Source organism: Phalacrocorax carbo, chromosome 11 (assembly GCF_963921805.1).
Source record: "Phalacrocorax carbo chromosome 11, bPhaCar2.1, whole genome shotgun sequence".
In the NCBI taxonomy this organism is placed as follows: Eukaryota; Metazoa; Chordata; class Aves; order Suliformes; family Phalacrocoracidae; genus Phalacrocorax; species Phalacrocorax carbo.
Genome location: NC_087523.1, coordinates 11,083,998 through 11,110,760, shown reverse-complemented (window position 1 = coordinate 11,110,760; position 26,763 = coordinate 11,083,998). Strand labels below are relative to the sequence as shown.

Below are 26,763 nucleotides of genomic sequence, written 5' to 3'. Positions count from 1 at the left end.
AAACTGTTGCAGAAGGCAGAAGATCAATATCTTCTATCAGTTTGTGTCTTTCAGTTCCCACCCTTCTGTTCCTAAACATTGTTTAAAAACCAAATGAACAAACATGTTGTTTGGGGAGAGAGAACCGGAAAGGCAGAGAGCAGCGAGACAGGAGTGGGGTGCGTGGGTGACCCAGGGCTTGGTGTGCCTGGGTGGTTCAGCATGAAGGAGCAAGCAGGAGATACACTGGTCCTTCCCAAAGCTCTGGTCATCCCAAATCCAGGTGATGCACTGTTGGGTTTGCAGACTCGTGGGTAGGTCAGGGCTGTGTCCAAAGCGCTCAGCAGCTCTTGCCCCACCGTATGAGCTGCATTAGCGACACGGGTCTCTCCCTGCATGCCCCAAGCCTATTTAATTTTGTATTGACTTCTGTTGTACTTTGAACCCATGCTCTGTTTTTGTAATGAGGTACTGCCGTAACTGCTTAAAATGCATACGGACAGATTTTTGCAGCAAAGTTGGTCTTTTCTAGTGAAAAGGCTGGAAATCATTATTCTTTTTTGATAGCCAAAGTTCTTCAGAGAGTGAATAGGAAGCATTACGCTTAAGTAATAAGGGATTAAGTGAAATTTCTCAAAGCAGTAATATATTCAGCTCCAGATTTGAAATGTTCAAACACTACTTTGTGGCTGGAAAAAAATTACTTTAGCCAATGAAAAATGCCAGAGAAATTTCACCCCAGACAGTTTGTGATTTGGGGAGAGAACATCCCATCTTATACTGATGGTGCTCTCTTTTATATTTTTTTCCTCCTTTGCCTCCTTTTTTTTTTTTTTTTAACTTCAAAAATCAGGTGCAACTACTTTCCGTAACTGGGAAAACCAAAGATCTGCCTTTATTTTGGGAAGTTAGGATCAGTCTTTGTTCTACAAGTAGCAGAAAAAGCAAGTACCAGAGGATGGTGTTAAAATAGTACCCTGCACCTCTCTTCAAGAATATCAAAGTCTTTTCTGCTATTCAAAAGGGAAGCAGAAAAAAAACATTGTGGGCAATATTTTATAATAGAACAATGAGCCTGAAAAGATAGATTTTAAAACCCTTGTTTCATAAATGTTTAAAAGAATGTTCACAGATTTCAACTTCATTTTTTTATCATTTCTTTCCTTATTATGCTTCAGCTTTTAAGTACTATGATACCACTGCAAGAGAAATAAAACGTCAGATGTGAAGGATGTTATTATCAGTATGCAGTGGCACTTTCATGTCCTGATTATAATGAAGTCTCTCCACATCACTTTCCTTCATTATTTTTATTTCTGCACCTAAAATGAAAAGGAATAATGTACCTCTTGCTCAACAAATATTTTTATAAGGTCAGCAATTGATTGATGAATGTCGGGCTGCATGGGTTCTTCTGGACATACCCAATGATGCAGGGTGACTAGTGGAGAGCTGCTTTTTTTAAACACATCTGTTCTCAGAAAGGCACCTGTCAGGGAACAGGGCACAGTGTGGTCAAAGGGCACTTGCTGCAATGTGTAGTTTTCTGGTGTCACTATTCTTCACCCCTTCCCATTCATCTTCTTGTAATAGTGTCTGGTTCAGTGCAGCTACAAACTCCGCTGGTGTTCCGAGACTGCAGGGAGTTCTCGAGTGGCGACCTCTAGCATTTGTTTTGATAACGTTGGACAATGGTAAAAAACAAATAGGAAGAGAAGAATATGCTGCTGTTGAATCTTCAAAACAGCACTGAATCTTGCATGCCAGTCTTTGCAGAGGTAGTACAGAAATCCGCCTGAGTGGTAGGAGAAGATTCTGCTGTGGAAAGCTGTTTCCTAGGTACTCCAGGGAGTGAATAATCCCTTTTGGCAATGTACAGTAAATAAATGCTCTAGCTTTATCTGCCTACACTTTCAATCTGATTATTTCCTGTTATTTACAATGTTGTGTTAATTGAATTTTCTTAATAGTAATAAATAATATCTAGCCATATGTTGACTTTCACAACTTTATTGTATGGTAGGCATTAATGCAGCGTAGCTGATGAGAGCTTTTGTACCCCTGTGACAGAGTGTGAAGTTGGAAGAGTAAAAGCAATGATAGTTCAGCTCCTAGTGCAGTCTTCTGTGTTATAGGAGGATCTCTTTAAAACCAGAGCAGGGGTATTTCTGCAGTTCTAAAACATGTCGGATACTTTCAGGCATCTGTTTTTTAGCCTATTGCTTAGAAACAAACTTAATAAGTACAAATGAAGTTGAGCTTCACGCTTTTAGCAGATCTGAACTACTCCATCTAAGACTATAAAGCTGGTTGTGCCATTCCATATCCCCTCCTTAGATGGACCAGAAGGGCTCCAGAGTCATCTAGCTTTCAGATTAGGACATATGCTTTCCTTTAGCAGGCTGAAAACAATAACAAGATTTGCTATTTACCATTCTTCTTTGGGGCAGAGCTGTGCACTTGCCATCAGAGCAGCCACAAGCCGTAGGTGTGCACTGATTTCTTAGGTTTTTTCCTATAATAATGTAATACTAGGATTATTTTTTGGGGTGGGGTGGATGGTATTTATTTCTTTATTTTGAATTCTTCTGGCCTATTTTCTGAGTCAAAAGGGCAGTCTGTCGCTGGCATGGAGCGTGCTCACAGTGTCAAGCCTGGTGCCAAAACATCACATCTCTGGGGAGGGGGTGGTAGGTTACCACCTTGATCCACATTAGGTATGCTGCTTTCTTACAGCCACTATAAATACTGCTTTGATTGGCATGGTAAAGGGTTGTATTTTTGGTACTGCAGGTATATACAGGGCTGCAGTTTAACATAATCACATGCTGCTGATTTCCAAATGAATGATCCTTACCTTGACACCCGTACCTGCAGCGCAGCTGCCTGGGACTGCAGGAAGCAGGGTGGACAGCGGGCAGGTGACTCTTCCACGCAGTCCCTGCCTGCCTTGCCGCGGGGACTGGCGGAAGCAAAGGTAGGTAGGCTCCAGAGGAGGTATGAACATGAGATAATATAAAAACCTGCCTGTGGGGGGTGTGTGTGCTGGAGACAGTGCTGCTTCTGTGGACTGCCACTTTCGCTGCACTGGGTGCCCTGCGTGCCTCCTAGCAGATGAGCACTGGAACAGATTCAGAAATACTGTGTGCCCAGCTTCATCTCTGTCTCGCTCTGCGTACCCATCTCCTGCTCTGTGTTTGGTTCTCTAATCTGATTTATCAGCTATCTCCCTGTAAAGTACAGGATTAACTTTTATGTAGTATTTTGAGCGATATACTTATATGCAGGATATATAAAGGTAAATAAAGCATGTTCCAGTATCAGGTATACATTAATACCCCCAGTGCTTTCATCTAACAGCTTTTTCTGTAAAAATGTTTTTTCACTGCAGTTTCAAAAAAAACTCTTTATTTTGTTTATTTTAACACAGTAATTTCCAAGATTATTTCCATGTAGTTCTGGTTTTTATTTGTGGTCACTAAGGTGTGTCTTTGACAGTGTCTTTCTGTTTGTGATGAGAACATATTTTTCCATAAGATCGAGTTGACTGAAGCTGTTTCATGCTTCCAGTGCTGTAGACATGTAACAGGCTGTGGAGGTTGCTTGATAATTCCCTTTTGAGTAAAATTAGAAAAAAAAAATTGCAAAATTAAAGGATCACTTAAATTATAGCCCTTTGTTCTACCTTGTTAGTTAACATTCCAAACAGTGATGTACAAACTGCATAATTAGTTTTGCTAAAATGTACCCAGTGTGGAGCCATCTGTGTAATAGTTGACATTATTTATACTCAAAAGGGACATTGCAATAGCTGGAAGAGCCCCTGCTCCCAGCTAACCATTTCCAGTGTGACTCTAAATTTTTGATTTACATTCGTTCTGTCTTAACCTATTATGAGTTCATCTGCCGCTTTCAGCTCTCTTATCATGTTGATGTACTTCTAATTTTCCAAACTGAATAGTGACTTACTGGGATGAATTTTCTTCAGTGAATATCTGGAAGCGTCTTATGCCCCAGATAGCCTCTTTCATTTGAAACCTGCGTTGGGAGCTCTGGTACATAATAAGGCCAGCAGCAAAGCCTTGGTGGTTCTGGAAACGTCCCTTTCCTTTTTGTCCGTTCTGATCTACTGAGTATATGCTTGTTTTTCCAAAAAGAGTATTTATGAGATAATGCACTTGGTGTCTTTGGAGATGGAATGACCCTTCTAGCCTTTCTTGGGCTCCGCCCAGGGTGCTTGTGAGCAGTGTGAGCTTCTTTTCTTGTCTGTTTAGGAGAGACATCCTGTCTTCTGCAAAGAGCTTTGAATCAACTGGGTACTGTATGCTGTGCCGTTGCACTTGCTGGATCTTTCATGCTTACTTTGCTTGAATGGGTTTTGTTATGTTCTAAAGATGTGTTTGCATCCACTAAGGAAATCATATAACCATCCAGGAATGAAGTTATTGCTAAATATGCATTTTTTTCCCATTAACTTACACGGTAAAATAAATTTGGAGAACGTTTGAATTGGAGGCGGTGACTTAAAAATAATTTTTGAGAAAATTATAAAGCAATAATAAAGTAAAATGCAAAGTTGTATGAATGCCATGAGAGAGCGAGAATGTATGTTCGAGGATTGGCTGGTTGAAGTGATCATCTGGTTTGATCAGTACTGAGTACAATATAGTTTTTCATCTTTTCACTGGAATGACAAAAGCATCACTATGAGACTCTGCGTTGTTGACTCTTAAAGGCAGTTTTACCAACACCTGTGAAAAATGAGATTAGTAGCTTACAGCATCTTGAAATGAGAGAGTTGGTGTTAGAGGTGCCACAATTGCATGGCAGAAGAGGGTTGAGATGAAGGACCTTTTTCAGTCCATGGTCCTGCAGTAAGCTCAATGCTGCAGCATGAGGGCTGCTCCCACACCTTCAGGGAAACATTTGGGCCCTCAGCTGCCAGCAGCAGCAGCTTGGGTATCCAACTATAGTGCTTTGGTGCTTTCCTACAGTGCTTGTACGGTTGTTGCTCCATGATCAGAAGAGTCAGAGTTAACATGCACATTTTGTGCTTTGAGGTACGATAGCTCGACTCACAGGGAGGTGGCTGGAAAGCCTGTCCCTACAACTGTGACCAGTCCCGCTTCCTTCTGGAATGAGCCCCTACCTTCCTCTGGAGTGAGGGTGCTGACCCTGCAAACCTTCTTTTTCCTCGTGCAGTTTCGGGGTGATAGTGGATGAATTGCATGATTAACTCACCATTTAGCACTTATTTCCTGGCTGAGCCAGAGCCTGTTTTTGTGGACGGCCTCATGTTTCTTCTGCCTGTGGCTGTGTGAGCTGCCGTGCTGAAATTGCAGCAGTCGCTTCCTGAAGCAGATGATGCCCACATGCTCCTAGAGGGGATTCTGTGGGTTGTGTGCTGTGATGTGGGAGGGCCCTGGTGACATTAATGGTGATAACCGCCTCTCTGTGTACCCACGGAATTGTCAACCGGCAGCTGTAAATGGTGACGTGGGACCGTTGTGCAGCAGTGTGCCGTACTGCTGCTTCAGGGTGGGGAGAGCCTGCACCCGGAAAGCTGGTGGGAGCCCAGGATTCACTGATCCTGGTAAGTCCCTGCAAGCATGGCAAAAGGCTGCCAAAGCTGCTGGCTCTGTGGGAGACACTGCTTTTGGGCTCAAGCCTTCCTCTGCATGGGGAGCTCAGCAGGAGCAGGGAGACCCTGCGATTCACCAAGGCACAATCTCTTGTCGTGGCATATGGAGGCTCCCTGTCTTCAGCCAGCAGGGCTGCTCTCAGGGCAGAGGTCCTGCTGAGCCTAGTCCTATAATCTCATGTTCTTCATTTCTAGCTTTGGGGTCCACATCCCCTTCTCTTGTGTGTAGTCACCAAGAGTTCCTCAATGCTTCTCGCGCCGTAGTGGTGGTGCTGCCCTCCTGGCTGTTGCCATTGCCGAGTCTGACTCGAGGCTTTTTTAATCTGCTGATGCGAAGAGACTGTGAGTAGGATCCTATCATGCAACTGCACCAGAACAGAAAGTGTCCAAAATAAAATACCCTTAGCTTTTTCCTCCCTGCCTCCCATATCTTCATCCTGACCTCCAGGAGCAACATGTGATGTCCAAATGGTCTTGTGAGTAGTCAAATCATGAGAAAAGGATCTTTTCCAAGTCCTATAGCACTATATAACCTAACTCCAGTATGTACTGTAGATCAGAGGCAACACCTCAACTTGTTCTATTAGAGTATAATTAAATACCATTTCAACAGTGCAACTAGGTGTATGTTATTCATCCAGTGCATTGAAAAATAATAACAAAGCTTCTTATTATCTAACAGATGATGTTATACATTGTGAATGCAACCTATTAATATGGAAATACGGACACATTCATCCAGAATAATTTGCATGGTGTATTTCCTGACCTAATAATGAAAAAAGTAGGTCATCTTCCAAGGTTTCTGAAATGGGAATTAAAACTTTATAGCAGGAAGGTCTTTGATAGTTTTACACAAATGGCTAAAATTTGCAAACCTTGCATATTCAAAATAGTTTGCCCCACAATGATGACTTGGAGATATTTCTAATTAATTATAGCAGTACATCAGCGCTGGATGTCCTTGGCTTTCCCGTTATCTCCCTGTTTTTTACAATTTACTGACATTAAAAAGCACCAAAAGGTATGGCTTACCAAACATGGTGTCATCTGAGAAAATGTGGTTTTAAAAAGAGAATTTATAAAATGTAGTTTACAGAAGCTTATGCAAAGCAGTCTTTCTTCTTCAAGAAGCATTTAGTTCAGCATTGAACTTTCCAGAGTGTGTAGTGCTGTCGTGGTTCAGCCCCAGCCAGCCAACTAAACACCAGGCAGCTGCTCGCTCACTCCCCCCACCCCTGTGGGACGGGGGAGAGAATCGGAAGAGCAAAAGCAAAAAAAAACCCTCAACTTATGGGTTGAGATAAACAGTTTAATTAAAATATAATGATAATGAACATTATAACAATAATGATAATATAATAAAAAGGAAAAGGGAAAAAGGGAAAAAAACAGAAACACAAACGGTACAACCGCTCACCACCCACTGACCGGCTCTGCCCGTCCCTGAGCCGTGATTGCTGCCTCCCTCCCCCAGCCAGCCCCTCCCAGGTAACACACTGGGCATGACGTTACATGGTATGGAATATCCCTTTGGCCAGTTTGAATCCACTCTCTTAGCTGTGCCCCCTCCCCTCCCGGCTTCTTGTGCCCCTGGCAGAGCATGGGAAGCTAGAAAAGTCCTTGAATAGTACAAGCACTGCCCAGCAACAGCCAAAACATCGGTGTGTTATCAGCATTGTTTTCATACTAAGTCCAAAGCACAGCACTAGGCCAGCTGCAGTGAAGAAAATTAACTCTATCCCAGCTAAAAACATGACAAGCGCATGGTGCCTCTATATGTTGAACTTCTAGGTCTTAGCCTGGCTGGCATCTTACAAAAGGTGTATTTGTGAAGTAGCTAGTGTATTTATGGCCATCTCTAAGATTAGACGCTGATTAAACACTGAAATACCCTAACCATCAAAATTATGATCTTCCTTCTGGAGCTTTGATTCTTCTCTATCATAATGTGAGATGTTGAGATGTGTTTGAGGTACATGAAGATTGCTGTGTTGGATTAGAGTCGACGTCCATCAAAAGCTGTGCTCTTAGGTTGCGTCTGCCCTGCAGGCAAAGGTGTGACTGCAGCATGTGCAGGGATGCTCCATCTACTTCAGCTAAGGGCCCTGCGCTGTGCCTGCTCTGCCAGCCTCCTGCCCGTCTTTCTGTCCCTGATGAGTGTCGTCCAGGTCCTTCAGCTGGCACCCCATCTCCGTGTTGCTCTGGCTGTAGCGTGGTGGCAGATGCAGACTGGCAATGAGAAGGTAAAATGGAAAGATCAAACCTGAGCAGTGCTGCAGGGAGTTTGTTGACTCTTGCCCCAGCCCTTGTGACATTTGGGAAAAGGCACTGAGTGTTTGAGTCAGGCACCTCCAGCTGTGTGTGGTGCTTTATGCTCTGAAGATGGACTTTTCTATGCGTTGCTTACTGTCGTTTTGAGTTGTTCAGTGGAAACACACGCTTGAGCTCTCCTGTTGTGCGGGAATAGATTTTTTTAAAAGATTATGCACTTCCCTAATGCTTTCACTATTCTCTTCAGCTAAATTTCACAGCCATGGTCTTTCACTCAGCAGCTGTCCTGCTACTAGAGGGTCAGATACTAAGTTCTTGAATATAGCACACATTGTTAGTAGCTGGTTGTCAGAACAGTCATACTTTGTAGAGTGTTTTATGAAAGAATGATTATTGTAGATATGAAGCTTTATTTTAGGTTTTCTGCTGTTTTGCTTTGCCCATTTAATATCTGGCTGCCCCTCCACATGTACAAGAGGGCACATAGGCTCTGCTTGAAGAGCAGAGACTTTGCTTTTTCCTGCTTCTGGTCTCCTGTACTGAAAATGAAGAGTACTGTAAATTCTGAGTCCTTTAGATTTGACTCATGAACACCTGTGATCCGTGAATCTGACAAATTTTTTTTTTGTGACTCTGATAGAGTCATAAGCCAGATTTCAGGTAGGGGCTGAGCACGCTCTGGTCCTGCCTCTGTGTGTGTGTTTGTGAAGCTGAGAGAAACTTTTTATAGCGGGCCTGTTTGCTTCCTGTCTGTGGTCGCTTTCTGTGAGAAGTTCTTGGTTTTATTTTAGAACAAGATGTGGTTGAAGAAAATGAAATCAGGGCATGGAGAACATGCTGCCATTGGAAGGAATGGCTGCTTGTATTTGTCTGGTGATTTTGTGAGACTTTATAATGGTAATAGAAATGTTTGGGGCTGGATAGGCCTGGTAGCTGAGTAAAGTAGTTTAAATACTTATTTTTAGAAGTGAACTCAAACTAATGCTTTGTAGTATGATGAAATTATTTATGCAAAAGTTGCTGTATTTTTAGGCCAAATGAAATCCCAGAAAGAAGATGAAAACTGTTAGGGACCTGGCTTCAGTGGAATTTCTAACAAGGCTTGATAGCACAGGAGTTTAGAAAAAAACGCCGATGTTATCTGAAATCCTGTTTACTCATAATAGTCTGTTCAAATTCCATTGCAGAAATGAGAATTGTTTTAGCATTCCCAGTCCTTGTTTTTTAATATTTGTTTGCAGAAAGAAAATTAGATTGATCTCAGAATAATCAGTTTCCTTTCTATTTAATATGACAATATTTTCTATGTGAAATGACATGTTTTGGAAAAGTATGTCGGGCTACTCAGAGTAGTCGCATCTCCTGGACGACAGTGCCACCTGATACTTGTGTGGGCAGGTGAGAGAGCTGCAGAAGTTGGGAAGAGAAGAGAGCGCAAGTGTCTCCCCATCCCCGCTCCCAGGCGATGGATGGAGCGCTGTGGGGTGTAGGGCCACAGTGCAGCCTCAGGGCCTGCTTAAACTCTTGTTTTAGGGGGACAGCTGGCTTGCATGCTGTTGCAGGGGCAGATGCCATGGCGCAGCCCTTCAATAAGCCTTGCGCTAGTTCAAAGAGAAAAAAATGCTCTCTAAAGCTTTGGAGACCAAGCGTGTTCATCGGAGCGAGTGACAGGCTGGGCATGACCTCCTCTTCGAAGCCAGGTTTGGGGATTTCTGTTGCCAGAATGCTTTAAAGGGTAAGGAGTGTTGCCACTCATTAATTAGTAAAATTGGAGCTGGCTCAAGTGGTGCTTGGAAATATTAACTATTAGACTTTGGATACATGCCCTGGAAGAAAAGTGAGTTTTATGTTAGTTTTCCAGTCTTCATTAATAACTCTCCTTCTCTTAAAATAATTCTTCAGTTCAGGAAGTATGAGCAGATGGGCCACTCTGAAGATCAGTGCTGTAAAACAGGAATCTTTCAGGGCCGTATTAACAGTGCAGTGTAAATGCTGGGTCTAACCAAGTGGTGTGGTGATCAGTAAGGGGGAGCTCAGAAAACCCTTGGGAGCTCATATCACTACCATTGCTGCACTAGGCAGAAGATCAAAATGACCAGCTCCTGGGGGTTTTCTAATACTGTACGCCAGCAGCCATCTCGCAGTGGTCATCAACAGCTGTGAAGCTTTTGCTGGCAGCACCCTCTGTCACCTTCCCCTTACCAGATTGTATTTTTCTCTCTGCATCTCTCCTTTCACCATGGGCAAGAGATCTCACCCTTCTCCTGGTTTTCTGCACCCTTTCACACTACCAGTTTTTTAGGGGTGCTGGAGCTTTGACTTTCAGTTCAAGGCTGGGGTGTGGGCCTGACATACCACTTTGGACCTGTCTGTAGCCCAGGGACCCCTTTCCAGTTGCTCTGGGTAGAATTGCTCCCTGCCACTTGGAGTTGTAGCACGTTGTCGGGTTTCTGTGTTCAATCTCCAGTTTTGGGCTGGAAAGTCTCTATTTTCCAGAGGCCAGTTACTGGGCACGTACCATGTATATATTGGCACACGTTGATATGCAGTGGGCTGGAAGCCTTTCAGTTTTTTCCTTATTCTATTTTAAAAAATGCCCAGTGGCCCTGTAACATTGATAAAGCTCTTCAGAGAAAGAAATAGCGTGAGTGCCAAATACTTTTAGCAATCTGATCATGTGTGATTGATGAACAGGTTTGAAAGTAACTGAATGGTTAATCTGCGCTGTAGATGGATATGCTCTTTAGATATATTAAGACCTGCCTCTTCTATAAAATTAGAAACTGAATGTGCATAGGCATTATATAACTGAAAAGCTAATACTGTATATGGCAACATGATGGATTAATATATATTGAAGTCCTTGATTTGTTCTGTCCTTCTGGTAGTTTATGGAAACATACGAAAAGTTTTCAAATGACCTTTAAAATTAGCTCCTAACCTATATAGTCTATCATAATTTTCTGTTCTGGGAGCCTGAGGTGTTAAAGGATTCATAATTCAGTATTTCAAAAATTGTCGGTGGCTTCACTATATGAAATTTTAAATATTCTGAATGTAATTCTGGCATTCAGTGGTTGTATTTGTTCATTTGAATGTAATGGATATTGAATAGGACCTATTATCAGCTTGATAGAGAAAATATGTTTGGGTAATTACATATGCCTACACTTGAGATAAATTTCAATCTTTTTCTGCCAAGAGGGCTGGTAAAAGAGAACATCATATTTTTTGCATTTCATAAAGATGCTGTTCAGAGTTTTTGACTTCATGAGAGGGAGGTTTCTGGGGAAAAGAGGGAACCGCTTCCCTGGTGCTGGTGCACAAAGTGGGGTATCAGTTATGTACTAACCTTTCTGTGCTCTTTAAATAATCTTCTGTATTTTACTGACTTGCAGAGATTGCAGCCTCTGTTTATTATAGCATAAGAGCCTTTTTCTGAAGGATATACAGAAATGGATGATGTCAATAATAATGGGTTCTTTAGAATTTTTTTCCTTCTAAGAGTGTGGATTTCAGCTGCCTGATTGTTCTAATACGAAAAATAGAAAACCTCGTCTGACAGTATGACAAGTCTGTATGGGGCTTTGGCATTATGAAGGACAAAATGCTCTCTGGTCTAAATGCTGTGCGCTGCTAACAGTTGTCTCCGCAGTAAATTTGGTTCTCTCACAACACGGACCAGGCAGGTAACCATTAGCTGGTCCACCAGAGACTCTGTTCTGGGTTTTCTGTTTTCTGCAGTCTCTGGCAGAAGCTGCCTTTGAACCAAGAACAGGCATGGTTCACTGACCTAGTGAAGGATATCAACGAAGGTGGCTATCTTGCTGAACACACAGTACACTTGAGATTGGTTGAAACTCCAGTGAACATTATTTTCACAAAGGCCAAGCAGTTCCTTTAGGTCAAGAATAGGAAACCTGCTCTTTTTGCTCTCTTTGGTGTAATGGAAGAATTTTAATCTGACTTTATCATTCTGTGAATTAATGCTTGGAAAGAATTGCATGTTTGAATCTGACCAGATTCATAGAAACTGCTATACTATATCTTTTGCTGCCATAGCAACATATGAGTGCAATGAATTAGAAATCTCCCAGTTATTAGAAAAACTGAATTAAACCAACTATTGAACAAGACTGTGTGTGCATAACAAAGCCAGGTTCTGCCTTTGCTCCTGCAGTTCTGACTTTGTTTCAGGTAAAGGAGTATCCTTCACTCTGGAGAGGCAGGCTTGGTTGAGATAAACCGTTTATACTACGATGAAGAGTATGAGAATAGACGTGCTGTGTTATTGTATGGGGACTCAGATTTGTGAACATATATTCAGGCTGCTGAGTGTGCTCGAAGCTGTCCTGAAGAACATTGTAAAAGGTAGTGATGGATGGTAAGAAAAATTAAATTCTCTAGGTTAAGCTCCTCACCTGTGAAATAAAGATGCTTATGTGTTTTTAATTTAGTAATGACAGAAGAAACAAAAAATGCTGTGAAAAAGGAGATTTCTAGAAGGTGAAGAAATAGCAAGAACCTAATATTAACTACGAAGAATCTTATGAGTGGTTTGTTTCTGACCTACTTTCCTAATATTTGAAGAGAGGACTGAAGCTGGCAACAGATGATGGTTTTGAAAATATTGTGAGGCTAAGAATACTGTACTGCTTTCCATATGACATACCTCTCTATTAGGACAAAAAAGGAGGGGATGTCCTAGGGAGCATTAATGGGAAGAAATTTCTGGAAAATATTTCTTTTATGAGGGTCATTTCATTTGGAAACCACCCTGCCACTATCCTAATACCAGAAAGAACTGTTCTGTGAGCCCTCAGGGCATGTGGAAAAATCTCATCTTTCTCGTGTTGTCGGTGACAAAGTGAGAGATGGAAGGAGGAAATGCGCTGTGGTATTGCTTTATTTTTAATCTTATTTTTGCTGATCTTTTTTATTTTAAACTTTATTAATATTTCCATTGCATTTTGATCTTTTCTCAGAGATTGCTAGTATGTCTCCAGTCTATCTTTTCTACTGTGATTTTATAAATACCTGGTTACAATAACCATAAACACATCTGTGGGCTTTAATAAAGAAAGTTTATAGTAAGCCTGAAGCACAAAGTTCTGGAAGTATACAGTTAGCACTGTTTTACAAAAAGTTTGGAAGTACTTTGCAGTTGGCAGGATTGGGAGAATTTTTTCATATTTTGCAGAGTGTTCCTAGCAATTATCAATAATGTGTTTTTAAAGGTCCATGTAATAGAACAAGTGTTTAAAAAAAAATGCAAGTGCAGCCATTTTTAAAAATTCTGCTTAATGCACTGATAAATCTGTTGGCTTCCAGTAACACTGCAGAACCATTAGACTGATATATTGATAATTACAATTAAATTTAGATTATTTCCTGTATGCTTTCTTCTTACGAGCCTTTTGATACAAGGCCCTTTCTTTTAACTTGCCATATTTGGAGTAGTTACTTTCCTCTACTGTCGAATCTTTGGGATTGCTTTTGTCTACATCAACTCTTCTTCCAGCAGAGACCAGTTCCCAGGTGCTGATTTTCCTTTATGAAGCAACTTGCTGTGACCTCTCTGCTCTGGCTCTATACTGTCCTCATTGTACATGCTGTGTGTATTTGTCACATACACAGCGCATGCAATGTGGACATAATGGGGCTCAATTTACGTCTGATAAGGAGATAAAATACCTGCAAGAAATGTGTTGGGTTTTTTTTTTTCTTTGTAGGATTTTAAAATATATTTATTTGGTGTGAGCACATACTATTCTGGTCTACAAGATGGGGATCAAATATTGCGTTGTAGATACAGTTCATCAGTGAAAATAAGGCAATGGCAAGAACTCGCAGGGTCACTGCAGTTCTCCAGACCTTCACAAAGAAACATATCAGCATGACTTAAATAGCGCAGGAATCTAATTTTGGCCCCTGATAGCGAGGAGATTAATTTTAGATTAATGTATTCTATTATTGACATTCCTGTTGTGTGTGGTGTGGGTTGTGGTTGTTGTTTTTTTTCGCTTTGGCACATTCTGTGCTTTGTTCTACCACTTCGAGTTTGGTGGAAAAATGGATTTCTTCATATACCAGAAAATGTGTAAATCTTGTATCAACATTTATGGTTTGGGTTTTGTTTTGGTTTTTTTTTTTTTTCTTGAAAGCAAAAGAGCAAAGCAAAACTGAATCTTCTGGTTTTGTTTTTAATAAAAAACCCTATCATTTTTAATGTAGTATTTTCATGAAATAACATTTCAAAAGTGCTTTAATTGTTGGTTTTCGTTTTGGGCAGTTCTAGTCACCCATCTGCATCAGCAAATATAGAGCTGCATTCTGTGTTTTCTTTGCCATGAATTGGCACCTTTACATGATGAGGTTTTTCATTAAGTGTTTGTCACAGACTGAATGTTTGTGTGAATAACAGTTATCCTCATAACTGCTGAAATACAAGGAATTAGATATTTAAAAGCAAAAATTTCTACAAGGGCAAATATTGCACCTGAATTGACTTGTTGGGGCTGCAAAAATGAGAGTCTGTTCTCAACTGGATGTAGTCTGAATCTGTAATGGGCCAAAAACTGCTTTCTAGACCTGAAGCTGTGTTTAAGAACAGGAACTGCATTAGAAAAATGTGATTCTTTCACTGCGCTGAAATGAAATTTAAAAGGGGGATGGGGGTGGTGGTGTGGGACATGCTTTCAGTGACAGTGAGGAAATGCTAACAGGTATCTCAGAACGGCACTATGTATTATTCCAATTGCCGCTGAAAGCGTTATTTCATTTAGTGAGAGTTTTTGCAAGCTTTGCGTTTCATAGGATTGCTAATGATGATGTTTTGTATTATTACTTGTTTGTTTTACACTGGGGAGAAGACTGAATAAAATGGCTGAAGCCGCTGGCTGCAGGAGATGTTTTTCCTCCCCTAGACCTGATGCTCTTGCTGGCGTGCAGCGGGCTGTGTGCTGTGGTCTTCATGTACAGCCATGCTATAACCAAGAGTGATGAAAGGTGCTCTCCTGCATTGGATTTATTGATAAATGATGGCGATTATAATACGTAGTGCTTTGTTTCATTTACCATGCTTGCAAGGTGCTCCAGGAGCCACAGACCTAACAAAGCTTTCTTTCCTCCGAGTTTGTTCTGTGACCCCTCATCAGGCTTGGCATACAGTGTGCAGAGACATCGCTGTGAACAGAAAGAGGAAAAAATATAAGTTTCCTAGACTACAGAAAACACTGACAGAGCAGTAGTTACATTAGAAGATGGTAGTATTGTACCAGCTCAGTAGCCTTGTCTCATTGCTTGCCCTGGGTCTACATTAATACAAGTAAAGACCTGACATGAGATGATGAAAAATAGTTTCTGGTGTTGGGGGGGGTGGGGTGCTTGCAGTGCAGAGAGTACTCTGAGAGCAGGGCTTTACTTCCACGTATTTTTCCAGGAGGACCTGGGAAGTAACCCCCTCAGGGCTCAGTCCTGCAGATGTTGGTAGTGGCTGGTGGGAGCTGATGAAGCTCCGCACTGACCTTCCCCTGTGAGTCCCGCTGTAGCAAACGGCTCCTCAGAGGCTGCGGCTCTTTTCTGCTGGGTCAGTTTTCCTTTCACTAGATTATTTTTTTTCCTTCCTTTAAATCACTATTTGCATTAATCCAATTGCTGAAAAAGGATTATAGACCCAGAATAAAATCCACTTGTAATTAAAAATGTAAAAGCGGCTTAAGTTTTTAGGCCAAAGTTATTAGAGGAAGCTATCAACGTACCAATATTAATACCCCAGTCTCAGCTGGGAGGCTGTTACCATGATGAGAGTGTCTGATAATGGGCCGGTTTCTGAATATTTTATAGTAGATAACTTCTGCTCGTGTTTGCCTCACATCTACATAAGTCATAAGCTACGCACACCAGCCTGCCTCTCACAGGCTTTGTGGGTGTCCTGTTTTTTTCATATTTCTGGAAGACTGCTTATTAGGAACCAATCTAACTATATTGCAAAAGCAAGAAGAGTTTGTGAGGGGACTTCCAGGGCACAAGGGCTGGGGGAATTACCCTCTGTAAGAGGATTGGAGCATATTCCAGTCTTCAACATCTGCATCTTAAGCCATCGTTTGATAATGAGCACTCCCTTATCAAATATCCTCTCTGCATTTGCAGTTTCCATCAACCCCCTATCTGGAAAAAGAAAAATGGCAAACTGGAACAGCCCTCAGCTATCCCGTTATTCATGCCATGCTTTCTGGCATGCAATTGTCTGGGTATTCAGTTTGCAACCCTGCTTTGTAAGTCTTTCCAAGTAGAGCACTTTTTAATTATCTCTTTAGAATTAAATCAGTGTAGGGGCTAGAGCTACTTATTGTTATTACTTTTAATCCAGAGATTGAAACTTTCTTTGACCTTTGCTTTTTTCAAATGGGAGGTGTTTAATTTAATCTCTATCATTTTGAATTAAATGAGTTTTCTGTAAAGGAAAGGATACTGAAAGACTTATTCCCTGACAAAGGATTTGGATGAAAAGTTATGGACCTGAGAGGCTCTCAAACTGCATTGTTCCGTCTCCTCCACCTAGATTGTGCTGAACTTCCCATATTCGAACATCCTTCACCTGACAGTGCTGGTGTTTGGTCCTCTGGTGGCAAATGGGGTTCACAGCGGAAGCAGTGAACGAAGGCTTCTAGAGCATCAGTGCTAAACTGCTGGAGGGATAAAAACAAATACCATCCCAAATGTCAATTTATCAACCTGTGAGCTACTGAGAATTTTCAATGAAGTAAGCTCTTTCCAATGTTTGTTTCTGGTTTAGGAATTTTGATGTTTTAGGTTTTCTTTTTCTTTTCTTGATTTGCATTCCCAGTTCCTCTTCAGGAAGATGTTTGGATCTTTCCTTCCAGTAGCAGTGTAGTTGTCATCTTTGTTCTCCTCCGAGTGGCACCGTGTGCCTTGTTCTTGATTTTTTTTTTTTTTTTTTTTGGATGTCAGAAGCTAAGCTGCCTTTCCTCTCTGTCTTGTTTAGAGAAGCTTTCTGTTATCTACCCAACATTGTCAGTATGCCAGGCAGGTACTGAGGTACTGGCTCTTGTGTTTCGTTTGACTCCCCTGGGAGCTTTTGCTCTGTTTGGGGCTCAGCTGCTCACCATCAGCCTGGCGGTGGTGGCTGTATTCTGGGGTGCCTGACGGCATAGCTCCAGCCGCTAGTCCAAGTTATTTTGAAATGTTTATTTACATAAAATAAATTTAGTCTCTAGGTTGCACTGAGGAATTCTCTATCTCTAGCCTGTGCTAGCAAGAAAGATGATGTGCCAGAAACTCAAAGATTTCACAAGAGGCAGCATTAAACGGCTACATGTTTTTAGTCCTGTGACCAGCTGAAGAATTCCAAATTTAGTATTGTCCTGATGTGGTGGAAAACACAAACTCAGGAAAAAAAGACTAAAAAAAGAGAAATGCCAAGAGTCAGCGGAGCTTTCCGTCATGTATTTCCACTGTAAAAGGAGTGAATCTCGGTGAAGTGCTGATTTTTCCTCTGCCAACAAACTTGCAGCTTTACTGTGTACAGCATGAAATTTGCTTGTTGCTGTCAGTGGTCCCGATCACATCTCTCGTTTGTGGTAGCAGCAGCGTTTCATCTTGCCTGGTGCTGGGGACAAAAGCCTGTTATAAGGTGTCTCATACAGCAAGAAATTCAGACTTGGCCTCTTGCCCTAAATACCCACTAATGAACAGGAGCGCGTATCTCTACCTTTCGATGTTCCCTAGGAACTCTGGTCCCCTTTCCTAAAACTGGAATGGAGTGGGCATCTGAACTACCAAGCATCATGGGTTCTCTTAACCTGCTCCCCTTGTAAATCACTCATACCCGGGAGTGAGATGTGCTGCCCCGAGCCCTAGTTCACGGCAGCTGCCAGTGCAAGCAAAGGCTCAGCTGAAGCAGCAGGGTTTTGCTTTCTGTCTGTGCCCTGGCTGCTGCATTTCTGCCAGCAAGCCCTCTACAGAGGAAGGACTCTTTAAACCTGTCATGATGGGCCATGCTGGGTGGCTTGTGAATGTACATGTGTATGCATGCCTGCATTTAGGAGTCCTTCTTTCTGCATGCTTCTAATTGCTTCTCTTGCTGAAGATTTGCCCTGCTTTGGTGGCCTAGTGGATCAGGAGTGCTGAGCAGAGGAAGGTGGGTCTGTGTGAAAAGGTTTGGTTTTTGCTTGGTGCTGGTTACTGCCCTGTTGGTGTTTGAGAAAACAACAGTGGAGTGGTGTGGTGGTGTGCTGGGAGGAGAGGATGCATTTAATCTTTAAAATGCTATACCTTTTTTTTGACATAAGCCGAGCTCTGGAGCAGATATGTGCTGTAAAACTTCACTCTGTACCAGTTCCTGAGCATTAGCTCCCACCCTGGGTGCAGCAGAGCCACAGTCTGCCACTGAGACTCGTTTGAGTAAATGAAACTTCTGCAGGTTCAGGTTGCAGCACATGGCCGTGTGATGGATGTGCAGGCAGCTAAGTATGGCACAGGATCTGCCTGGAGGGATGGTACTTGCTGTAGCTCTGCCCCTTGGATTGGAGGCTGGAAGGGTTGAAGCTATCTTTCCGTATGAAGGATGGAAAGAAATGAGCTGCCTCTGGGCACCTACTGAGGCTGACCTTGTCTAGTAATCCTCATCTCCCCAGGAATGTCTCCAGACTGTATGGTCTCCCCTCAAAGCAATCATTGCTGGCCCCTTTCCTGCCCTTGTGCCACATGGATCAGGAATGGCTGGGACTACTGGTGAAGACACGTGGATGAGGGACAGGGTCTGGGGAAAGCCTGGCTTCCAGGGTGCTGTCCTGGAGCTCTGCAGAGGGCAGAGCCCTGCGTTCATTTCATCCTCTTACATTAATTATTTTCAGATAGTTTCTCATTATTTTCTTTATTTTTCTTACAGTCCATTTTCATTCCTTGTTTTGCTTCTTTCTCCATCATTTCCTTCTCACTCTAGGATGTGATACTGGACCTGTTGGTCACCAGTGCAAGTGAGATAATCAGTGATGTAACAATTGGAGGCAGCCTGGGCTGCAGTGATCATGCACTGGTGGAATTTGCAGTCCTCCAGGGATATGGGTCAGGCAAAGAGTAAAGTCAGGACCCTGAATTTTAGGAAAACAAACTTTTAACTTTAAAGGAATTAGTCAATAGTACCCCCTGGGAAACATCCCTCAGGGACAAGGGAGCAGAACAGAGCTGGCAGATCTTTAAGGTCATTTTCCATAGAGTGCGAGAGCTCTTGCTCACCAGGTGCAAGAAATCAGGCAAGGAAGGGAAGAGACCAGCATGGATGAGTTGAGACCTGCTGGTCAAACTAAAGGGCAAGAAGGAAATGTACAGGCAGTGGAAGCAGGGACAGGTATCCTGGGAGGAGTATAGGGACAGTGCCTGGTTGTGTAGGGATGGGGTCAGGAAGGCCAAGGCACAAGGGGTGCAAAAACTAATAAGAAGGGCTTCTACAAGCATTTAGCCATAAAAGGAAGGTCAAAGAAAGCATAACCCCGTGATGACCAAGACTGGCAACAATGGATGAGAGGGCTGAGGTATTCAACAAATTTTTTGCTTTAGTCTTCGCTATCAGCCTCTCTTCCCACACCTCTTGAGTGGATGGACCACAAGATGGGGAGCAAAGTTCCTCCCACTGTAAGAGAAGATCTGGTTTGTGACCACCTGAGGAACCTGAACATATAGAAATTTATGGGACCTTATGAGGTGGATCCCAGAGCCCTGAGGGAATTGGTTGATGTAGTTGCCAAGCCACTTTCCATGATATTTGAAAAGTCATGGCAGTCAGGTGAAGTCCCTGGGGACCATAAGAAGGGAAACATTGCACCCATTTTTAAAAAGGGTAGAAAAGAGGACCCTGGGAGCTACAGACCTGTCAGCCTTACTTTCCCTGTCAGCAGCCTGGGAATATCATGGAACAGATTCTCCTAGAAGCTATGCTAAGGCAAATGGAGGACAGGGAGGTAATTCGAGACAGACAGCATGTCTTCACCAAGGACAAGTCCTGCCTGACCAACCTAGTGGCCTTCTATGATGGAGTGACTACATCAGTGGACAAAAGGAAGATCTATGGATGTCATCTATCTGGACTTCTGTAAGGCTCTTGACATGGTCCCCCACAACATCCTTCTCCCCAAATTGGAGAGATACGGAGTTGATGGGAGATATGGAGTTGATGGGTGGACTGTTCAGTGGATGAGGAATTGGTTGGTTTGATGCATCCAAAGGGTTGTGGTCAATGGCTCAATGTCCAGATGGAGATTGGTGACAAGTGATGTCCCTCAGGGGTCCATACTGGGACCAGTACCATTTAATATCTTCATCAGTGACATAGACAGTGGGACCAAGTGCACCCTCAGCAAGTTTGCAAACAACACCAAGCTGAGTGGTGCAACTGACACGCCTGAGGGACAGGATGCCATTCAGAGGGACCTAGACAAGCTCAAGAAGTGGGCCCATGCGAACCTCATGAGGATCAGCAAGGCCAAGTGCAAGGTCCTGCACCTGGGTTGGGGCAACCCCCAGTATCAATACAGGCTGGGGACGAAGGGATTGAGAGCAGCCCTGCGGAGAAGGACTTGGGGGTACTGGTGGATGAAAAGCTGGACATAACTCGGCAATGTGCGTCCAGCCCAGAAAGCCAACCGTATCCTGGGCTGCCCAAAAAGGATTGTGGCCAGCAGGTCAGGGGAGGTGATTCTGCCCCTCTGCTCCGCTCTGGTGAGGCCCCACCTGGGGTGCTGCGTCCAGCTCTGGAGCCCTCAGCACAGGAGGGACATGGACCTGTTGGAGCGGGTCCAGAGGAGGCCACAAAAATGACCTGAGGGCTGGAGCAGCTCTGCTGCGAGGACAGGCTTGGGAGAGTTGGGGTTGTTCAGCCTGGAGAAGGGAAGGCTGCGGGGAGACCTGACTGTGGCCTTCCAGTACTTAGAGGGGACTTATAAGAAAGATGGGGGCAACCTCTTTAGCAAGGCCTGTTGTGACAGGAGAAGGGGTGATGGTATTAAACTAAAGGAGGGTAGATTTAGACTGGATATAATGAAGAAATTTTTTACAATGAGAGTGGTGAAGCACTGGCCCAGGTTGCCCAGAGAGGTGGTCGATGCCCCATCCCTAGAAACTCCAGGTTAGGCTGGACAGGGCTCTGAGCAACCTGATTTAGTTGATGTCCCTGCTCATTGCAGGGGGATTGGACTAGATGACCTTTAAAGGTCTCTTCCAAACTATTCTACGATTATGCTTTGCATGAGAACTGTTTTGGTAGAACTACCCGATATTTTTGTTTTGAGCTTTTTCCTATCCAACAATTACAAAAGCTCTGGAGCTTTTTAATTGCTCCGATGCTGAGGAACAAAGTTTCTTTTGTGTTTTTTTTTTTTGTCATGCTTCCTCAAATACCTTTACAATATTTATAATATTGCAACATTTACTGTGGGCTGTTTTGCATTATACTGATAATCTGGATTTGAAGTTGCATAGGTATATTCCAAAGGCTGTGCATGAATGCGTTCACTGCTTTGATGGGCGTTCGATACCGACAAAAGCAGTGACACTGAGAGTTACATGTTGAAAAAGGACCTAGCACAAATATTTAAATATTTTTCTCATGTTTGAGTATATTTGTGGTGTCTGAGCTGGTTAGCAAAATAAAGACAGATGGCAGTGAATTCATTCCAACACGTTTTCATTATGGTACAGCTATTCCGACTTCTCGCAGCACTTGTGCAAATGATTTTCTTGTTTAAACTTCCCTTGCTGCTGCTCTCCACACCCTGTTCAGGGAATTCAGAGGTAGTGTGCTTATAATATGTATGGAGAATTGAGTTTTACATGCAAAATAAAAATTAAAATAACTGGAAAGAGGAGCTGCCTGTAATTAACCCACATACTCAGTGCTGCAGCAAGTAAGAATTTAACTCCTCCTCCTTTAAAGTCCATACCAGAACTTAAGAGTATTAGAACAGAGCATATCATTAATTTTAGTCAGGCACCCTTCAAAGTTTGAAGACGACTCAGTCATTCACAGTGCTGTCTTCGGTAGGAAGAGCGAGAACATTGCTATTAATACAAGCAACGAGCAGCAAGACCAGGCGCCTGCCCTGGTCTGCGTGTGCATCCCCCAGCAGCTCGCATGTTTGACTGGACCCTGCCAGGGTGATGCAACCATCGTTTCTTGGTGCGTGAATGGACAGAAAATATGTTTTGATTAAAAGTTTTAAGAGTTTATAGGCCATGGCAGAAAAAGAAAAGGGGAGGAGAGGGAATGCCTTGCAAGGACTGTAACCACTTGTAATTTTTGATTTGTCTGATGACTGAGGTGTTCTTGAAGCTCCTGCCCTAAATAAATACAATCTTTAAATGTTTTTATCTTAATGCAATAATTATCTAATAAGCTCATTTATAACTTTAAAGGAATACTTGACATTTCAAGAATTGCACTAAGCAGGCAGTGTCTTGTCTCGTTCCTTTGCCATATTTCAAAGGTGCCCATTATCTTGGTACTTTCCATATGGAGAAGGTACTAAAATCCGTGCATACTGCTGGAAATGCTGTGCTCAATGTCTATATGAAAAAGTGTGCAGAAAACACAGTAACGAGGTAGTATTCATTGTAGTGTAAATAGGGTTTTGAGATGTCTGCACAGAATTTGCATGACTGCTCAATTTGTTTGTTTCTTCTGTTCTTCAATGTAAAGTATTGCTGCTATTGTTTTTATAGGTCTGAGGCAGCATATGCCTTGAATATAGGAGATTAAACTTGTTTTTCCTTGCTGTTGAGCATCCTAACAGTGAATGTAGTGCGGATATGCTCTATGTTATCTCTCCCAGGCCACCTCTCCATCTGCCCCCACTGCCCGTGAAGGGTGTGTGCGTGCGCAGAGGAGGGGATGGGTCTAGCCTCGCACTCCTCTACTTCTCGCCTTTCTCTACCTCCTGCGCTTCTGGAGGCTGCTGTACTGTCTGCTGCAGAGACAAACTGCCAGCCCCTGGGGGGGAAGAACGCGCATAGGGTGTAAGCTGTAGGAGCACTCTCGTATCAGGCCTGCTGAAGATCAGGGATAGTGCCCTGTGCCCATCATAAAGTGCTGGAGTTGTGAGTGGGGAGGTGTTAAAGGGGAAGGATATCAGTCTTCCTGTGGGAGCACTATCTGCCTGCACTAACAGCCTCCTGCAGCTCAGTGCAACTGTAGTCCTGGCAGTGAGGGCTGGTTTTGCTGCTAGCACTTGTACCACCCCTGGCAGGGCTCTGGGTGCTGCCTGGGATTTCCGCAGCAGCTTCCCTGTAACCAGGTCTGTCTGGGCTGGCTTTTACATCTCCCACAGTTGCAGTCTGTCCTGAGCCAAAGCGGTGCTTAGACTTCTCTTAAACAAAGGTGGCTGTGGGACTGTGGTCAGAAAGCTCCAACCGAGGCAGCTGCAAAAGCATGGTGCTTTCTTCAGTGATAAAGCACTAATTATTAATCTTGACCATCTTGGCTTTCAGCAGGGCTAATTAGCTCACAGCAGTGTCAGGTTAAAATAACTGCTGCATGCAGCATACTAGCAAAGGTGGAGTAAGACACCGTAGACATGCCCAAAGAGTGGCATGGATGTATCTGAGCAGCAGCAGCATCAGCCAGGGCAGGGGTCCTGCTTGCAGCCTCTCTGCCTAGCTCAGGCTGATGCTTTTTCTGCTCCCGAGGACTCTGTTCCTATGGTTGCTCACTCTGCACCACACTACGCAAGCACATATGTGCTTTTTTTTTTCTTATTGAATGTAGTTTTTTTTTGTAGGAAAGTCATATTGTCATGAGTATTTGGCATTCCGGATACAAAAATTTCTGACTCAGAATTAACACCACATCCATTGATGGAAATGTTTTTTTTTCCTTAGACATAACAGACCAAACAAAAAGAAACCCCTAAATAATGAGGTTAAGTACTGCATGCTAAAAACGTAGCACTGTTCTGCGCTGGAGGTGGTGAGAGGACCAGAAGTACTTTGGTAGAAGGAAAGAGAGGTGGAATTTGAAAGAGGGGAAAAAAGTAAGGGTTTCTTCCTAAGTATCATTCTGTGGAGAGGGTAGGAGGGACTATATTGGCATCTGTAGACAAAAGATGCAAGTGAGGATTACAAAGAGCCAGGGGGAGAAGCATGCTTAGGCTCCAGCAGGTATTCTGGGAGATAGGAACAAAGTAATAGCAGTTTAGGGTGAGGCCAGCCCTTCCAGCCCTGTCTATGTGGCTCTCCCCAGCAATGTCGTAGGGAAAGCAAAGCCTCTTGAGACCTCCTTGGGGACAGGGACTGCCAGAAGCAGCAGCCCCGCTTCTGTCACGTTCTGCTAATGTGGAGATCTGCCTGGATGCTGATTCCCCAAATGAAGTCTCCAGGGAGGCCAGGAGGGAAGAGCTACCAGTGAACCCAGGAATCTGGGGGAAAGTCAGCCCCTGAAGAGGTGGTAGGTTTGTAATCCCTAAACACATTTTAGAGGGAAGAGCTGTGTCTGTGGGAAATAGTCTTTTCTGGGGCTATTGCTGGCCTGAGAGCTCTGTCACAGGGCTGGTTTGTTGGCTGTCCATACGGTCTGTCCTGAGGACAGTTTGTTCAGCTGCATGCCTGCCCTGCCCAGTTCAACCCTCCTCCCCATCGATAACGTGTTCGGGGTGTACCTCTCCCCAGTACTTTATGCTAGGAGAAGGCAGCCATGTAAGAAACGATGTGAAGCTGGCAGGCTGGTAACGTGCTCCATACCTCTCTGGGGTGCCTGGAGTGCCAACACTTTTAACTCTGATGAATATAAAGGCCCTGACTTTTATTACAAGTCTAATTTATGGAAGAAGTAGGTTTTTAATTTTTATTCTTTTTTGTTTGCCACCAAAATAGCATGCAATTAAGGGGAATCTGCTGTATTTTTGTATTATCTGTATCTGTCACATTTTTTGGCATTTACTGCAGTGCTGTAGCATGTTCAGTGTGAGGTGTCTGCTCATCCAGTCCCATCTCTTCTGCATTTCTTACAGTGAAGTGATATAATTTTCTCTTTACTTTCTCCCTCTCCTCTCCTTTTCTATGTTCCTCTCTTGCTTTCCATTCCAGATACTGATTCTTATGAGCTTTCAAGAGAAGACTTTCACAGAGGCATTTGATCTGCATTTTGGTTTGAATTTATTTAGCTCTTGTCACAGCCTAACTTGCTTATAGAATCACAGAATGTCCTGAGTTGGAAGGGACCCACAAGGATCATCAAGCCCAGCTCCTGTCCCTGCACAGCACAGCCCCAAATTCACACCATGTCTCTGAGGGCCTTGTCCAAGTGCTGCTTGAATATCGCCAGGCTGGTGCTGTGATGCCTCCCTGGGGAGCCTGTTCCAGGGCTCCACCGCCCTCTGGGGGAAGAACCTTTTCCTAATATCCAACCTAACCCTCCCCTGGCACATCTCCCTGCCATTTCCTCCGTCCTGTTGTTGGTCACCAGAGAGAAGAGATCAGCGCCTGCCCCTCATCCACCTCCCCTTGGGAGGATGCTACAGACCATGATGAGGGCTGCCCTCAGCCTCCTCTGCTCCAGGCTGAACAAACCAAGTCACTTCAGCTGCTCCTCAAACAGTTTCCCCTCTAAACCCTTCCCCAACTTTGCATCCCTCCTCTGGACACTCTCCAGTAGCTTTATATCCTTAATGTCCTGTGGTGCCCAAACTGCCCCCAGCACTTGAGGTGAGGCTGTCCCAGCACGGAGCAGAGCGGGACAATCCCCTCCCTCGCCCGGCCGCGATGCAGGGCTCGATGCCCCCCAGGGCACGGTTGGCCCTCTCGGCTGCCAGGGCACGCTGTTGGCTCGTGTTCAACTTGCTGTCGACCAGAACCCCCAGGTGCCTCCCTGCAGAGCTGCTCCCCAGCCTCTCGTTCCCCAGCCTGTCTGTACATCCAGGCTTGCCAAGCCCCAGGGGCAAGATCTGGCACTTGCCCTTGTTCAACTTCATACGGTTGGTGATTGCCCAGCTCCCTGATTTGTCTAGATCTCTCTGCAGGGCCTCTCTGCCCTTCAGAGTGTCAACAGCTCCTCCCAACTTGATTAGTTTTCCTTCCAGTCCTGCATCCAAGTCGTTTATGAAGAGGTTAAAGAGCACTGGCCCCAAGACGGATCCCTGCGGAACCCCACTAGTGACTGGCCGCCAGCCCGATGTAACCCCATTTACTGTGACTCCTTGATCCCGACCCATCAGCCAATTGCTCACCCACTGCATTTTGTGTTTATCTAGCTGTGTGCTGGGCATTTTGTCCAGGATACTGTTAGAGGCGGTATCAAAAGCTTTACTGAAATCCAAAAAGATTACATTGACTGGCTTCCCTTGGCCAACTAAGTGGTCATAAAAACAAATTAAGTTTGTTAAGCAGGACTTCTCCCTCATGAACCTGTGCTGTCTGGGACCAATGACTGCGTTGTCTTTCAGGTGTTTTTCAGTAACTCCCAGAATAATCTCCTCCATAATTTTACTAGGCACAGAAGTGAGACTGACGGGCCTGTAGTTAGCAGGGTCATCCTTGTTGCCCTTCTTGAAGATTAGGACCATGTTGGCCAGCTTCCAGTCAACTGGGCCGTCTGCAGATTCCCAGGAGCACTGAGAAATCATTGAGAGAGGTCTCGCTATGACATCAGCCAGCTCTTTAAGTACCCTTGGATGAATCTCATCAAGCCCCATGGACTTATAGGGATCCACCTGGAGCAGCAAGTCCTGCACTAGTTGGGGGTTGATTAGGATTTTATCATTCCCACAGTCATGGTTCACTAGCCCAGGGCTCTGGGGGTCCTAGAGCCCATCACCAGAGTTGAAGACTGAGGTGAAGAAAGCATTAAATGTCTCTGCTTTGTA

At 43.8% G+C, this 26,763-nt stretch overlaps 1 protein-coding gene across 2 annotated transcripts in view; it reads left to right on the top strand.

Annotated features, from left to right (window-relative positions):
• The first annotated feature begins 1,587 nt into the window (after positions 1-1,587).
• Positions 1,588-26,763, top strand: part of HTR2C (5-hydroxytryptamine receptor 2C) — a 181,759-nt gene continuing 156,583 nt past the window's right edge. For both annotated transcript variants that reach the window (XM_064463017.1, XM_064463016.1), the window contains exons 1-2: positions 1,588-1,818; positions 2,773-2,956. The gene's annotated coding sequence lies outside the window, so the exon portion shown is untranslated. The remainder of the gene's footprint in view (positions 1,819-2,772; positions 2,957-26,763) is intronic.